At 39.1% G+C, this 16,769-nt stretch overlaps 1 pseudogene; it reads right to left on the bottom strand.

Moving 5' to 3' along the window:
• Window positions 1-16,769, bottom strand: part of LOC132649900 (COP9 signalosome complex subunit 5-like) — a 248,391-nt pseudogene that overhangs the window by 50,252 nt on the left and 181,370 nt on the right.

Below are 16,769 nucleotides of genomic sequence, written 5' to 3' on the forward strand. Positions count from 1 at the left end.
CACCCAATCCTTCCCTAGAAAAAGTCTAGCAGTCTAGTGGGGCCTAGGCGCCAGCACTCAGCTGTGCTCCAGACACAAGCACAAACAGTTGAGGTGCGCCTGATGTCCAACTGGGTCACAGCAGCTGATCATTAAATTTGCAACAAGAAACCCAGAAACAGGGCAGCTGCCCTCAGGACTTCCCTGGATGAGAGGAGAACCCTCTCGACTAACAAAGACCACAGTTACCACTCAGGTCTATATCCCTGAGGTGAGCAACTCCTGAAAAAACACTAGTCATCCAGGGACTATACCCAAAAAGCTGAGAAGACATCCTTCAGGAAAAACCAGCTTTCTGCAAAGGGGATTCTCTCCACCACAGGATCCCCAGGAACCACCAGAAAATAACCCCAAACACCTAAGATAACACAATGGGTAGAGGCCAGCATAAAAGCTCAAGCAACAAAAGACAGAGCAATATGGCATCTCCAGAACCCAGGTACCCAAGGGGAAGTAGCCCTGGACACCCCACCATAACTGAAATCCAAGAAGATGACCTCACAAGTATGCTCATGAAGATGATAACAGAGGAAACAAATAAGATTCGTAAAGACATAGAGGAAGATAAACTCAAACAGAATATTGCCATCTGTAAAGAAATAGAGGAAGCTGCATCCAAGCAGTTTATGGCCTTTAGAAAGGAAATGCTTAAAACACTGAATGAAATGATAGAAACAGAGTTGAAGGAACTAAAAGAAAAACAGGAAAGTACAATCAGACAGGTGAAGGAAGTAAACAAAACAACTCAAGACCTGAAGATAGAATTAAAAAATTAAAGAAAACACAAATGGAAGAAATAATGGAAAGGAAGAATCTAGGGAAGAAAACAGGAACTACAGAGGTAAGTATAACCAACAGACTACAAGAGATGGAAGAAAGAATCTCAGGTGTAGAAGATACAATGGAAGAAATCGATGTATCTGTCAAAGAAAATGTTAAATCCGAAAAATTCCTGACACAGATCGTCCAAGAAATGCAAGACAATATGAAAAGACAAAACCTAAGAATAATAGGTATAGAGGAAAAAGAAGACTCCCTTCTCCAAGGCCCAGAAAATATTTTCAACAAAATCATTGAAGAAAATTTCCCCAAGCTAAAGGAGAGGCCAATTAGAATACATGAGGCCTACAGAACACCCAACAAATTTGACCAGAAAAGAAAATCCTCCCGCCACATAATAATCAAAACAGTAAGTATACAGAACAAAGAAAAAATACTAAAAGCTGCAAGGGAAAAAGGCCAAGTAACATATAATGGCAAACCCATTAGAATCACACCTGACTTTTCAACAGAGACTATGAAAGCCAGAAGGGCCTGGACGGATATCATGCAGACCCTAAGAGAACACAGATGTCAGCCCAGGCTACTATACCCAGCAAAACTCTCAGTCCTCATAGATGGAGAAAACAAGATATTCAATGACAAAAACAAATTTCAACAATACCTACAAACAAATCCAGCATTACAGAAGACACTGGAAGGGAAAATACAACCCAAGAAAGCTAGCTACATTCAAGAAAACACAGGAAATAAATAACCTCACAACAGTAAAACAAAAAGCAACCAAGCACACAACCTGATGACCACAGCCAACATCAAAATCAAGAGATCTAACAGCCACTGGTCATTAATCTCTCTCAACATCAATGGACTCAACTCTCCAATAAAAAGACACAGATTAACAGAATGGATACGTAAACAAAACCCAGCAATCTGTTACATACAAGAAACACACCTAAGACACAAAGATAGATGTTACCTGAGGGTAAAGGGTTGGAAGACGACTTTCCAAGGAAACCGACCCAAGAAGCAAGCAGGAGTAGCCATTCTAATATCTGATAAAATAGACTTTCAACCAAAATTAATCAAAAGAGATGGGGAAGGACACTTCATACTCATCAAGGGAAAATTCCACCAGGAAGACATCACAATCCTGAACATCTATGCCCCAAATACAAGGGCACCCACATTTGTGAAAGAAACATTGATAAAATTTAAAGCACATATAGATCCACACACATTAATAGTGGGAGACTTCAACACCCCACTCTCAACAAAGGAGAGGTCAACCAAACAGAAATTAAACAAAGAAACAATGTCTCTGACAGAGGTCATGAATCAAATGGACCTAACAGACATTTACAGAACTTTACACCCAAACACAAAAGAATTTACCTTCTTCTCAGCACCTCATGGAACCTTCTCCAAAATAGACCATATATTGGGTCACAAAGCAAACCTCAACAGATACAAGAAGATTGAAATAATCCCATGTGTCTTGTCTGATCACCATGGAATAAAGCTGGTCCTCAACAATAACAGAAATAACAAAAAGCCTACACACACATGGAAACTGAACAACTTTTACTAAATGACAGCTGGGTCAGGGAAGAAATAAAGAAAGAAATTAAAGTCTTTCTAGAAATCAATGAAAATGAAGACACAACATACCCGAACTTGTGGGACACAATGAAAGCAGTGCTAAGAGGAAAGTTCATAGCACTAAGTGCCTTCAAGAAGAAATTCGAGACAGCTCATTCAAGCACCCTAATGGCTCACTTAAAAACCCTAGAAAAAGAAGAAGCAGACACACCAAGAAGGAGCAGACGGCTGGAAATAATCAAACTCAGGGCTGAAATCAATCAATTGGAAACAAATAAAACAATTCAAAGAATCAATGAAACCAAGAGCTGGTTCTTTGAGAAAATCAACAAGATCGACAAACCCTTAGCCAGGCTAACTAAAAGGCAGAGAGACACCACCCAAATCAACAAAATCAGAAATGAAAAGGGGGATATAACTACAGACACTGAGGAAATCCAAACAATCATTAGGACTTACTTCAAAAGTCTATATGCCACAAAATTTGAAAATCTAAATGAAATGGACAATTTTCTTGATCGATTTGACTTACCAAAGCTGAACCAGGACCAGGTAAATCAACTAAATAGACCTATATCCCCCAAAGAAATAGAAGCGGTCATCAAAAGTCTCCCATCCAAAAAAAGCCCAGGACCATATGGCTTCAGCGCAGAATTCTACCAGACCTTCAAAGAAGAGCTAACACCAATTCTCTTCAAACTATTCCACAAAATAGAAACAGAAGGAATATTACCAAATTCATTCTATGAAGCCACAGTCACCTTGGTACCTAAACCTCACAAAGACTCAACAAAGAAAGAGAATTTCCGGCCAATCTCCCTTATGGACATTGATGCAAAAATACTTAATAAAATACTTGCAAACCGAATCCAAGAACACATCAAAGATATTATCCACTATGACCAAGTAGGCTTCATCCCAGGTATGCAGGGGTGGTTCAATATACGGAAATCCATCAATGTGATCCACCATATTAACAAACTGAAAGAAAAAAAACACATGATAATCTCCCTAGATGCTGAAAAAGCCTTCGACAAAATCCAACATCCATTCATGTTCAAAGTATTGGAGAGATCAGGTATACAAGGCACATATCTAAACATAGTAAAGGCGATATACAGCAAGCCTATAGCCAACATCAAACTGAACAGAGAGAAACTTAAAGCAATCCCACTGAAATCAGGGACAAGACAAGGCTGCCCACTCTCTCCATATCTCTGCAACATAGTGCTGGAAGTCCTTGCTAGAGCAATAAGACAGTTGAAGGAGATCAAGGGGATACAAATTGGAAAGGAAGAAGTCAAAGTATCACTATTTGGAGATGATATGATAGTATACGTGAGTGACCCCAAAAACTCTACCAGGGAACTCCTACAGCTGATAAACACCTTCAGCAAAGTAGCAGGATACAAAATTAACTCAAAAAAAATCAGTAGCCCTCCTGTATACAAAAGACAAATGGGCTGAGAAAGAAATTAAGGAAACAACACCCTTCACAATAGCCACAAATGACATAAGGTATATAATAAGGTACCTCGGAGTAACCCTAACCAAGGAAGTCAAAGACTTGTATGAAAAAAATTTCAAATCTCTGAAGAAAGAATTAGAAGAAGATATGAGAAGATGGAAAGATCTCCCATGCTCATGGCTTGATAGGATTAACATAGTAAAAATGGCCATCTTACCAAAAGCAATCTACAGATTCAATGCAATGCCCATCAAATTACCAACACAATTGTTTACAGACCTGGAAAGAAAAATTCTCAACTTCATATGGAATAACAAGAAACCCAGAATTGCTAAAACAATCCTCTACAATAAAAGATCTTCTGGAGGTATCTCCATCCCTGATCTTAAGTTGTACTATAGAGCAACAGTTTTAAAAACTGCATGGTAGTGGCATAGAAAGAGAATGGTGGATCAATGGAACCGAACAGAGGACCCAGAAATAAACCCACACACTTATGGACACCTGATCTTTGACAAAGACGCCAAAACCATACAATGGAAAAAAGATAGCATCTTCAACAAATGGTGCTGGTCTAACTGGATGTCTACATGTAGAAAAATGAAAATAGATCCATACTTGTCACCCTGCACAAAACTGAAGTCCAAGTGGATCAAAGACCTCAACATGAAACCAGACACATTAAATCGGCTTGAAAAAAAAGTGGGAAATACCCTAGAACTCATTGGTACAGGGGAAAACTTCCTGAACAGAACACCAACAGCACAGGCTCTAAGAGCAACAACCAATAAATGGGACCTCATGAAACTGAAAAGCTTCTGTAAAGCAAAGGACACCGTCATCAAAACAAAGCGACTGCCTACATATTAGGAAAGAATCTTCACCAACCCTTTATCTGACAGAGGACTCATATCCAGTATATATAAAGAACTAAAGAAGATGAAAAGCAGCAAACGAAGTAATCCACTTAAAAAATGGGGAACAGAGCTAAACAGAGAATTCTCTGTAGAGGAATACTGAATGGCAGACAAGCACTTAAAGAAATGCTCAACCTCACTAGCCATTAGGGAAATGTAAATCAAAACAACCCTGAGATTTCACCTTACACCCATGAGAATGGCCAAGATCAAAAACTCAAGTGACAACACATGCTGGAGAGGTTGTGGAGAAAGGGGAACCCTTCTCCACTGCTGGTGGGAATGTAAACTTGTACAACCACTCTGGAAATCAATCTGGCGCTTTCTTAGACAACTAGGAATAGCGCTTCCTCAAGATCCAGCCATACCACTACTGGGCATATATTCAAAAGAGGCTCAAGTACACAAAAAGGACATTTGCTCCACCATGTTTGTAGCAGCTTTATTTGTAATAGCCAGAAGCTGGAAACAACCCAGATGCCCCTCAACTGAAGAATGGATGCAGAAATTGTGGTACATCTACACAATGGAATATTACTCAGCAATGAAAAATAAGGAAATTATGAAATTTGCAGGTAAATGGTGGGATCTGGAAAGGATCATCCTGAGTGAGTTTTCCCAGAAGCAAAAAGACACACATGGTGTATACTGACTCATATAGACATACAACATAGGACAAACCCACTAAAACCTGTGCATCTAAAGAAACTAAGCAAGAGAGAGGACCCTAACTAAAATGTCCAATCCCCATCCGGAAAGGCAAAGAGGATGGACATCAGAAGAAGAAGAAAACAGGAAACAACCTAGGAACCTACCACAGAGGGCCTCTGAAAGCCTCTGCCCTTCAGACTATCAAAGTAGATGCTGAGCCGGATGGGCAACTGTTGGGCAGGTGAACGGAATTTTATGTAAGAACTGGGAAATAGTAAGAACTGGAGAGGACAGGGTCTCCATAAGGAGAGCAACAGAACAAGAAAATTTGAACACAGGGAACTTCCAAGAGACTCATACTCCAACCAAGGACTATTCATGGAGATAACCCAGAACCCCTGCACAGATGTAGCCCAGGACAGTTCAGAATCCAATTGGGTTACATAGTAATGTGAAGAGGGACTGCCTCTGATATAATCTGATTGGCCTGCTCTTTGATCACCTCCCTCTGGGGGGGAGTAGCCTTACCAGGCCATAGTAGAAGACAATACAGCCACTTTTGATGTGAACTGACAGACTAAGATCAGAAAGGAGAGGAGAACCTCCCTTATTAGTGGACTTGGGGAGTGGCATGCAAGCAGAGGGAGGAGGGAGGGTGGGATTGGGAGGGGAGGAGGGAGGGGCTTATGGGGGGATGCAGAATGAATAAAGTGTAATTGATGAAAATTTTAAGAAAAAAGGGAAAAATAATTTAAGAACCTTAAATGACTTTCAAAATTGGAGGAAAACATGGAGTTAGTCAATTGGCATGGAGCATGTCTCGCCCCTGGGGGCAATGGTCTCCTGAACCTACTCAGACCTCGGACACCACCACTGCTAATTCTAGAACTGATGCAGGACGTTCCAACGAGGGGTTAAGGCTTCTCATAATATTTCCTATAAGCCCACACCTGTTTGTCTATATCCCCCATTTTTATTCATTATTAGCCAGATAGAGCCAAGTAATTGTGGTAATGTTACTTGCTTTTTTGCCCAATGCTGGAATGCTAGTAAATTTAGGTATGTCCTAGTTACTCGCATGCCTCACTGGGTGCCTGTGCCCATTGATGCCCCTCACGCTATGACTCTCTTCAGACAGAAAAGGGATCTTGTAACTACAGCCACCATTGTTACTACCATCTCATTGGCGGCTGTTGGAGCTACCACCAGGGCATTAGCCATGAGTCATACTAGGCAGACTGCTCAGACCCTGAATATTCATTTAGCCAATGTAGCTCATACCTTAGTTGTACATAGAGGAATTAATGCTCAACTAAAAGGAAGCTTGATGGTGTTCAATCAGAGGATTGACCTCTTGCAGGAGCAAATTGATACCCTATGGCAAATCGCTCAACCTGGCTGTCAATGAAAGTATGCTGGACTTTGTGTCACTAGCATACAACATGAGAATTTTTCCTGTGCTGCAAATCTGTCTAAACAATTGTCGAGCTATATTTTAGGTAATTGGACTGGAGAATTCGATTCTACGATGGAGCAGCTGAGAGTGGCCATTGTCACAGTAAATTCTACCAGAGTGGACGCAGGACTAGCCACAGGATTATCAACATGGATTGCTGCATCATGAATCATCTGAAGGAATGGGCGGGCATGGGAGCGTTAGCAGGCCTTCTGGTGTTGGTCTCCTTGGTTTGCCTGTGGTATATATGTAAGATTAGAGTCTCACAACAGTGTGAAGCAGCTATGATCATTCAGGCCTTTACAGCCATTGAAGCAGGACATTCTCCTCAAGCATGGTTGGATACCATAAAAAGCTAAAATGATACACTCAGGATGCGAGGCTAAGCACTGCACTCAGGGTCAGCTGCTTTCGACCCAGAGAAGAGCATGTCTGAATGCATGCGGGTTGATGCCCCAGGTCCCGCCTCTGAGAAAAAGGTATTGGACGGGTCTGATGCTCTTTGGGTGGATGACACCTAAATGAACATCGGTACAAAGTCCCAATTTATTTCTAATATGATATCAGACCTCTACTCTTGCCTGATGCGTCTAAAACAAAAAGGGGGAACTGTAGAGAGCTGTGGAATGCTATGCCTTAAAGATGGAGCTGGTTTCCGCCTTCCACCTTCCCGATGGTGAGTGCTCTCTGTCACGAACAATTCCACATTTGGCTAAGGCTGAAGATCTGGCTTTCTTCCATGTATGTGGACCTATCTGCATTGCCCACGTGGCATGCCTGGGTTGGCTACCCAGAGACTATTTAAGCTGTGGGCTGGCTTTCCCCAGGGTTCGAGGATTGTTCAAGGTTCCTGAATAAACTGCATTGAAAAAAAAAAAAAAAACTCAAGTGACAACACATGCTGGAGAGGTTGTGGAGAAAGGCGAACCCTCCTCCATTGCTGGTGGGAATGCAAACTTATACAACCACGTTGGAAATCAATCTGGCGCTTTCTCAGACAATTAGAAAAAGTGCTTCTTCAAGATCCAACTATACCACTCCTAGGCATATATACAAATAAGGCTCAAGTACACAACAAGAACATTTTCTCAACCATTATTGGCTTTATTTGTAATAGCCAGAATCTGGAAACAACCCAGATGTCCCTCAGTTGAGGAATGGATACAGAAATTGAGGTACTTTTACACAATGCAATACTACTCAGCAATTAAAAATGAAGAAATCATGAAATTTGCAGGCAAATGTTGAGACCTAGAAACAATCATCCTGAGTGAGGTATCCCAAAAGCAGAAAGACACACATGGTATATACTCACTTATATAGACCTATAAGATAGGATAAATATACTGAAATCTATCCACCTAAAGAAGATAAACAAGAAAGAGGACCCAGGTTGCAATGATCAATTCTCACTTAGAAAGACAAATGGAATGGACATTGGATGTAGGAGCAAACAAGTAATAGGACTGGAGCCTAACACAGAGGGCCTCTGAAAGGTTGTACCTAGGAGTGTATCAAAACAGATATTAAGACTCATAATCAAAATGATATTAAGACTCCAGCAAAATGCAAGGAATCAAAAAAAAAAAAAAAAGGGGGAGGAGTTAATTCGCCCTGGAGAGGACAGGAGTTCCACAAGAACCAAATATATCTGGGCACAGGTCTCTTTTAGGGTACTGTTCCTCCAAACAAGGACCATGTATGGATGGAACCTAGAGCCCCTGCTCACATGTAGCCCTTGGTACCTCAGTATCCAAGTGGGTACCCTAATAAGGGGAACAGGGACTGTTTCTGACATGAACTCTATGGTAGACTCTTTAAACCCACCCCATCCCCCCGCCGGGAGGAGCAGCCTTGTTAGGCCACAGAGGAGGACTTTGCAGCCTTTCCTGACGACACCTGATAAACCAGTATCAGATGTAAGGGGAGGAGGTTCTCCCTTATTAGTGGACTTGGAAAGGGGCAGGGAGGAGATGAGGGTGGGAGGGTGGGACTGTGAGGGAAAGAGGGAGTGGGATACAGCAGGGATACAAAGTTAACAAATTATAACTAATATTAAAAAAATAAAAATTTAAAAAAGACCTTATTGTGATATGCCTATCTCAGCCTCCTGAGTGCTGGAATTATGGATGTGAACAACCATGTGTGGTACATTTTAATTTTATCCTAATTTAAATTTTTGACTTTTTACACCGATGATAAATATATAGTGACTTTTATTTTACGATTTATAATTTGAATGTTTTATTACCTATGCAACCAATATTATAAAATTTTGCTTGAATAAAACCTCACAATTTCCACACATTGATAACATGAGTATATTTTTGCATTGAGTCTATAGATTGGTTTTGATTAATGGCCATTTTCAGTCTTTTAATCCTGCTGATCCATTATCATGGGAGATCTTTCCATCTTATGATATATTCTTCAATTTCTTTCTTCAGAGACTTGAAGTTTGTTTTGTTTTTTGTTTTTGGGTTTTTTTTTTCATACAAGTCTTTCACATGATTGGTTAGAGTCACTGCAAGGTATGTTATGTTATTTGTGGCTATTGTAAACGGTGTTGTTACCCTAATTTCTTTCTTTTTTTTCTTCTCAATAGATTTTTTATTTAACTTTTATTAATTACACTTTATTCACTTTGTATCCCCCATAAGCCCCTCCCTCTCCCCCTGTCGATCCCCCCTCCCTCCCCCATCTTCACGCATGACCCTCCCTCCCCAAGTCCCCTGATAGGGGAGGTCCTCCTCTCCTTTCTGATCTTAATCTATCAGTTCTCATCAGAAGTGGCTGCATTGTCATCTTCTGTGGTCTGGTAAGGTTGCTCCCCACTCAGGGGGAGGTGGTCAAAGAGCAGGCCAATCAGATTATGTCAGAGGCAGTCCCTTTTCCATTACTATGTAACCCACTTGGACACTGAACTGCCATGGGCGACATCTGTGCAGGGGTTCTAGGTTATCTCCATGAATAGTCCTTGTTTGGAGTATGAGTCTCTGGGAAGTTGCCTGTGTTCAAATTTCCTTGTTCTGTTGCTCTCCTTGTGGAATTCCTGTTCTCTCCTGCTCTTACTATTTCCCACTTCTTACATAAGATTCCATTCCATTCTGCCCAACAGTTGGCCATAAGTCTCAGCATCTGCTTTAATAGTCTGCAGGGCAGAGGCTTTCAGAGGCCCTCTGTGGCAGGTTTCTAGCTTGTTTCCTGTTTTCTTCTTCTGGCTTTCAGAGGCCCTCTGTAGCAGGTTCCTAGGTTGTTTCCTGTTTTCTTCTTCTTCTTCTGATGTCCATCCTCTTTGCCTTTCGGGATGGGGATTGAGCTTTTTAGTCAGGTTCCAATCTCTTGCTTACTTTCTTTAGATGTACAGATTTTAGTGGGTTTATCCTATGTTGTATGTATATATGAGTGAGTATATACTATGTGTGTCTTTTTGCTTCTGGGACAACTCACTCAGGATGATCCTTTCCAGGTCCCACCATTTACCTGCAAATTTCATGATTTCCTTATTTTTCATTGCTACGTAATATTCCATTGTATAGATATTCCACAATTTCTGCATCCATTCCTAAGTTGAGGGGCATCTGGGTTGTTTCCAGCTTCTGGCTATTACGAAAAAAGCTGCTGCAAACATGGTGGAGCAAATGTCCTTATTGTGTACTTCAGCCTCTTTTGGATATATGCCTAGGAGTGGTATGGCTGAATCTTGAAGAAGCGCTATTCTTAGTTGTCTGAGAAAGCACCAGATTGATTTCCAGAGTGATTGTACAAGTTTACATTCCCACCAGCAGTGGAGAAGGGTTCCCCTTTCTCCACAACCTCTCTAGCATGTGTTGTCACTTGAGTTTTTGATCTTGGCCATTCTGATGGGTGTAAGGTAAAATCTCAGGGTTGTTTTGATTTGCATTTCCCTAATGGCTAATGAGGTTGAGCATGTCTTTAAGTGTTTCTCTTCCATTCGATATTCCTCTACAGAGAGTTCTCTGTTTAGGTCTGTACCCCATTTTTTAAGTGGATAATTTGGTTTTCTGCTTTTCACCTTCTTTCCTTTTTTATATATATACTGGATATTAGTCCTTTGTCAAATAAAGGGTTGGTGAAGATTCTTTCCTAATATGTAGGCAGTCGCTTTGTTTTGAGGAAGGTGTCCCTTGCTTTACAGAAGCTTTTCAATTTCATGAAGTCCCATTTATTGATTGTTGCTCTTAAAGCCTGTGCTGTTGGTGTTCTGTTCAGGAAGTTGTCTCCTGTACCAATGAGTTCTAGGGTATTCCCCTCTTTTTCTTCTAACCATTTTAATGTGTCTGGTTTTATGTTGAGGTCTTTGATCCACTTGGACTTCAGTTTTCTGAAGGGTGATTAGTATGGATCTATTTGCAGTTTTCTACATGTAGACATCCAGTTAGAGCAGCACCATTTGTTGAAGATGCTATCCTTTTTCTATTGTACGGTTTTGGCATCTTTGTCAAAGATCAGGTTTCCATAAATTTTGGGGTTTATTTCTGTGTCTTCTGTTCAGTTCCATTGATCCACCATTCTGTTTCTATGTCAGTACCATGCAGTTTTTATTACTCTTGCTCTACGGTACATCTTGAGATCAGGGATGGATATACCTTGAGAAGATCTTTTATTGTAGAGGATTTTTTTTTTTTTTTAGCAATTCTGGGTTTCTTGTTATTCTATATGAAGTTGAAAATTTTTCTTTCCAGTTCTTTAAAGAATTGTGTTGTTAATTTGATGGGAATTGCATTGAATCTGTAGATTGCTTTTGGTAAAATGTCTATTTTTACTATGTTAATCCTGTCAAGCCATGAGGATGGGAGATCTTTCCATCTTCTGATATCTTCTTCTAACTCTTTCTTCAGAGACTTGAAATTTTTTTTTCACAAAAGTCTTTGACTTGCTTGGTTAGGGTTACTCCAAGTTATTTTATGTCATTTGTGGCTATTGTGAAGAGTGTTGTTTCCCTAATTTCTTTCTCACCCTTTTTGTCTTTTGTATACAGGAGGGCTACTGTTTTTTTTTTTTTGAGTTAATTTTTTATCCAGCCACTTTGCTGAAGGTGTTTATCAGCTGTAGTTCCCTGGTAGAGTTTTTGGGGTCACTCAGGTATACTGTCATATCATCTGCAAATAGTGATAATTTCACTTCTTCCTTTCCAATTTGTATCCCCTTGATCTCCTTCAACTGTCTTATTCCTCTAGCAAGGACTTCCAGAACTATGTTGAAGAGATATGGAGAGAGTGGGCAGCCTTGTCTCGTCCCTGATTTCAGTGGGATTGCTTTAAGTTTCTCTTTGTTCAGTTTTTATGTTGGGTATAGGTTTGCTGTATGTTGCCTTTACTGTTTGGGTATATGCCTTGTATCCCTGATCTCTCCAATACTTTAAACATGAATGGATGTTGGATTTTGTCAAATCGTTTTTCAGCACCTAGGGAGATGATGATATGATTATTTTTTCTTTCAGTTTGTTAATATGGTGGATCACATTGATGGATTTCCATATATTGAACCACACCTGCATACCTGGGATGAAGCCTACTTGGTCATAGTGGTTGATATCTTTGATGTGTTCTTGTATTCGGTTTGCAAGTATTTTGTTGAGTATTTTTGCATCAATGTTCATAAAGGAGATTGGCCTGCAATTTTATTTCTTTGTTGGGACTTTGTGAGGTTTAGGTACTTAGGTGACTGTGGCTTCATAGAATGAGTTTGGTAATGTTCCTTCTGTTTCTATTTTGTGGAATAGTTTGAAGAGAATTGGAGTTAGCTCTTCTTTGAAGGTCTGGTAGAATTCTGCATCAAAACCATGTGGTCCTGGCTTTTTTTGGATGGGAGAATATCGATGACTGCTTCTATTTCCTTGGGGGATATAGGACTATTTAATTGATTTACCTGGTCTTGATTCAGCTTTGGTAAGTGTAATTGATCATGAAAATTGTCCATTTCATTTAGATTTTCAAATTTTGTTGTGTATAGACTTTTGAAGTAAGTCCTAATGATTCTTTGGATTTCCTCAGAGTCTGTAGTTATGTCACCCTTTTCATTTCTGTTTTTGTTGATTTGGATGGTGTCTCTTTGTCTTTTAGTTAGCTTGGCTAAGGGTTTGTCGATCTTGTTGATTTTCTCAAAGAACCAGCTATGGGTTTCATTAATTCTTTGAATTGTTTTATTTGTTTCTAATTGATTGATTTCAGCCCTGAGTTTGATTATTTCTAGCCAACTACTCTTTTTGGTGTGTCTGCTTCTTCTTTTTCTAGGGTTTTTAAGTGGGCCATTAAGTTGCTTGAATGAGCTGTCTTGAATTTCTTCTTGAAAACACTTAATGCTATGAACTTTCCTATTAGCACTACTTTCATTGTGTCCCACAGGTTTGGGTATGTTGTGTCTTTGTTTTCATTGAGTTCTAGGAAGTCTTTAATTTCTGTCCAGTCCAGAGGGAGTTCAACGAGTTCCTAAGGAGGGGTGAAAAGAATGAAATAGAGACAAGGAGACACAAAGAATGAGAGCAAGTATATAATCTGATCTTGCTCTCGTTTATTTGAAAAATTCCACACACCTTTATAGGGAGAAGGCAGGAAGGGAAAATGTATCAGCAATATAGTTTACAAAACATAACAGGGTGATTAATGATGATGCAGAACACTGCAAGAATGTTTACTAAAAGAGATACTACAAGAATGTCAGCTAAGATATCTCAAAATATCTAGCCTGACACACAGATGTCTCATAGGTTCCGGGAACGTAAATTTCTCACCTACAACCTTGTTGCAACTGTCTAACTTTCCACTAGCTGGCCTTGGCTCCAGACATCTCCTCCCTTTCTCAAATAATTTAAGAGGCTAGCAGGTAGGTTATGAACATGAGGTCTTCTGAAGCCAGTGGGCATTAACCAGAGGGGGGAAGTAGAGACCTGATCCTCCCAGGGTATTTTGCAGCCTTTTATGGTGTCTTTTTGAGGAGGAGAGGAAGACTCCATCAACACCTGAGGGCATCCCCAGCAGGTTGTGGTTAGTAGTAAGCAAACACCAACCTCTATGCAATCAGGTTTGCTTCGCGGGAAACTCAGAAGTGGACAGTTGGGTCCTTCCCCTGCAGTACCTTGTCCTACACCCCTGTGGTGCCCATGCTACATTAGGCAAGCATTTATCTGAGTTTTATGCTGTTTTCATGAGAACCAAATGCAATCAAGACCCATATGATGAACTGTTACCAGTTTTCCTCGGGCTCAGCTAAGCCTCTGTCAGCCAAATTAAGTCTGTGATAATGAACTTGTATGGGTTTAGATGCCAGGGAGTCAATTTGCTTTTTACAAAGCTAGTGAGCCTTTGGATAGCCCATGGGCCAAAAAAATATGAGAAGAAGGAAGCGCACCATGGGTCCCAAGATTGAAGGGAGGAGAGTAGTGAGACAGGGAGAGGTTGAAAACCAGTTGTGAAACCAACTTTTCTCTTGTTCTCTCTGTCTTTTTCTCCTCTCTAAGCGCTCTCTAACTTTAGCCATGCTGTCTTTCACAACCCCAGAATAGTCCATGTAAGAACAACATTATTCCTTGAGAGCAGCACATAATAGTCATCTTGACTGGCAGGGTCTTCTTTGACATCATTATCATTATCAGGAGAAAACTCCTCATCCACTTGTTGTACCAGGCATTCCAGTAGCCATCAAGCTGCATCATTTTTTTGTGGAAAAAACACAGACAGCTCCTCGTTCCCACATGAATATAGGGTCAGGTCCATGCATGCCATTGATTTGTTAAAGGATTCCTCCATTTTACTTTAGCAAAAGTTTTTTGGTTTCTGTATGCCAAAATCTATCTGCTGCAGGTTTACCATGCTTATCTAAATATTAAAAATTTAGATTTAATTTAATCTTTTTTTTTAAATTTAGGTGTCCAGGGGAGTGCCCCTCCCTTTTTTTTTTTTTTTTTTTTTTGCAAATAAATCTTAATTGTTTAGTGGGCACACTCTAGCATGCCTTGTCTTTTAGGATTATAAGATATCCTAGTTATATGAGATACTTGAAACTGTTGACAAAATCTTTTAAAGCATTTGTTAGTATATTTTGCTCCACTGTCAGTTTTTAAATTGCTTAGGAACTCTTAGAACATTAAAAGCCTGTGGACAATGAGCAATAACAATTTTTGTAGCTTCTCCTGGTTGAGGAGTGGCAAAAATAAATCCAGAATAGGTATCTATGCAAACATGTACATATTTTAAAATTTTCAAATTTAGGAATATGAGTAATATCCATTTGTCAAATCCAGTTTGGAACCAGCCCTTTAGGATTGACTCCCAAACAAGGAAGAGGCTGAAATTGAGTACAAGTACTGCAAGCTTTGATTATAGTATGGGCCTGTATTTTAATCAACCCATATTTATGTCTCAAGGTTTGACTATTAAGATGATGCATGTTATGGGTATCCTGGCCTCTTTTTAACTGTGAACAATAAACTTTGGTGGCTTTATCTGCCACTGCATTTCCTTTAGACAGGAGTCCTGGCAAATTAGAATGAGCCCTCGAATGTCCTATAAAAAAGGAAAAGTTTCTTTCTTATATCAAGTTTTGAATTTGTAAAAATAAAATTTCAGCAGGAGAAAATATCTGAATTTGACCTGCAGTCTCTAACCTAGGCAAAGACTGAGCTACAGATGCACTATCTGTAAAAATGTGTAAAGACTGCTTATTAAAAATTTGAAACACAGCCAATACTGCAGATAACTCTGCTATTTGCGCAGATGTGCTAGACACTTGAAAATACATTGTTTTTCTTTTTATAAGTAAAGGCAGCAACACCAGATAATGAATCATCAGTAAATACCGTTAAAGTATCAACAATTGGAACAACTTTTGTTTAAAATGGAAAAACTATAGGTTGCATCTATGAAAACTGAATTACTTTATTTTCTTGTGGCTCAACAGGTTGGACTCTGTCATAATAAGCTTACATATGTTAAAATGCCATTTTTTTAGATCTTTGACAAGTCTGAGAGCCAGCATATTTGAGTTACTCTTTTTCTACCTTTATCATCTGCTCAAAACTGCATTCTATAAAACAGGATGTTATAATCTTTAATATAATCTTTTTGGCATATATTTTAAATGTATGTTTTAGAACCAAATATTAGGTAGATCTATATAGGCAAACTATAGGTTACCCATTTTAATATTAACCTTAAAAAAACAACCTAAACAAAGAGATTAGGTAAAATTTAATTTTGTACTCAACTATAATTTTTAGCATAACTTTAAATCTGTTCTTTTTAAACTAAAATCAAAGCAAAACTTTTAATTAAACATAATTTATAAAGGGGTTAGCAAATCTTATTAATCATATCATATTGTATTAAAACTTAACAGCAAAAATTAAAGAACAAAAGTTTTATTTACCGTTAAACAGAGAACTATACTTAGCCTGCAGGCTTCAATGAAAATAGACTATTCTGGCCATACCAAATCTATAGGCCAGAAAGAAACAGCATTAAATCATTTATTTAGGTACTGGCAGCCAGGCATATATTTTATATAATGGTTAACAATGATCTGAATATAACCCTGCATAACATTGGGCTAACATGGAACTGTAGTCCTTTTTGTCCTGTAAAAGAACCTAAGCAAACATTTTGCATTGAAGAATCTCCAGCCTTTTTAAATGAAGAACAACATGTTTTATAGGTTTTTTTTTACATGATATAATGTAATAAGTGAAGTTTTTGTTTAATTGGCTTAAACAGCAGGACTTGGTTTTATTTTGTAAAATTAATAAAATAAATACCAAGATCTTTTGATCTCCCCCAAAGCGTTGAGAAACTGTATTTAAGTTTTTATTTTGTTAGACTGTCCAAGGGTTATTATTTTA

Source organism: Meriones unguiculatus, chromosome X (genome assembly GCF_030254825.1).
Source record: "Meriones unguiculatus strain TT.TT164.6M chromosome X, Bangor_MerUng_6.1, whole genome shotgun sequence".
Lineage (NCBI taxonomy): Eukaryota > Metazoa > Chordata > Mammalia > Rodentia > Muridae > Meriones > Meriones unguiculatus.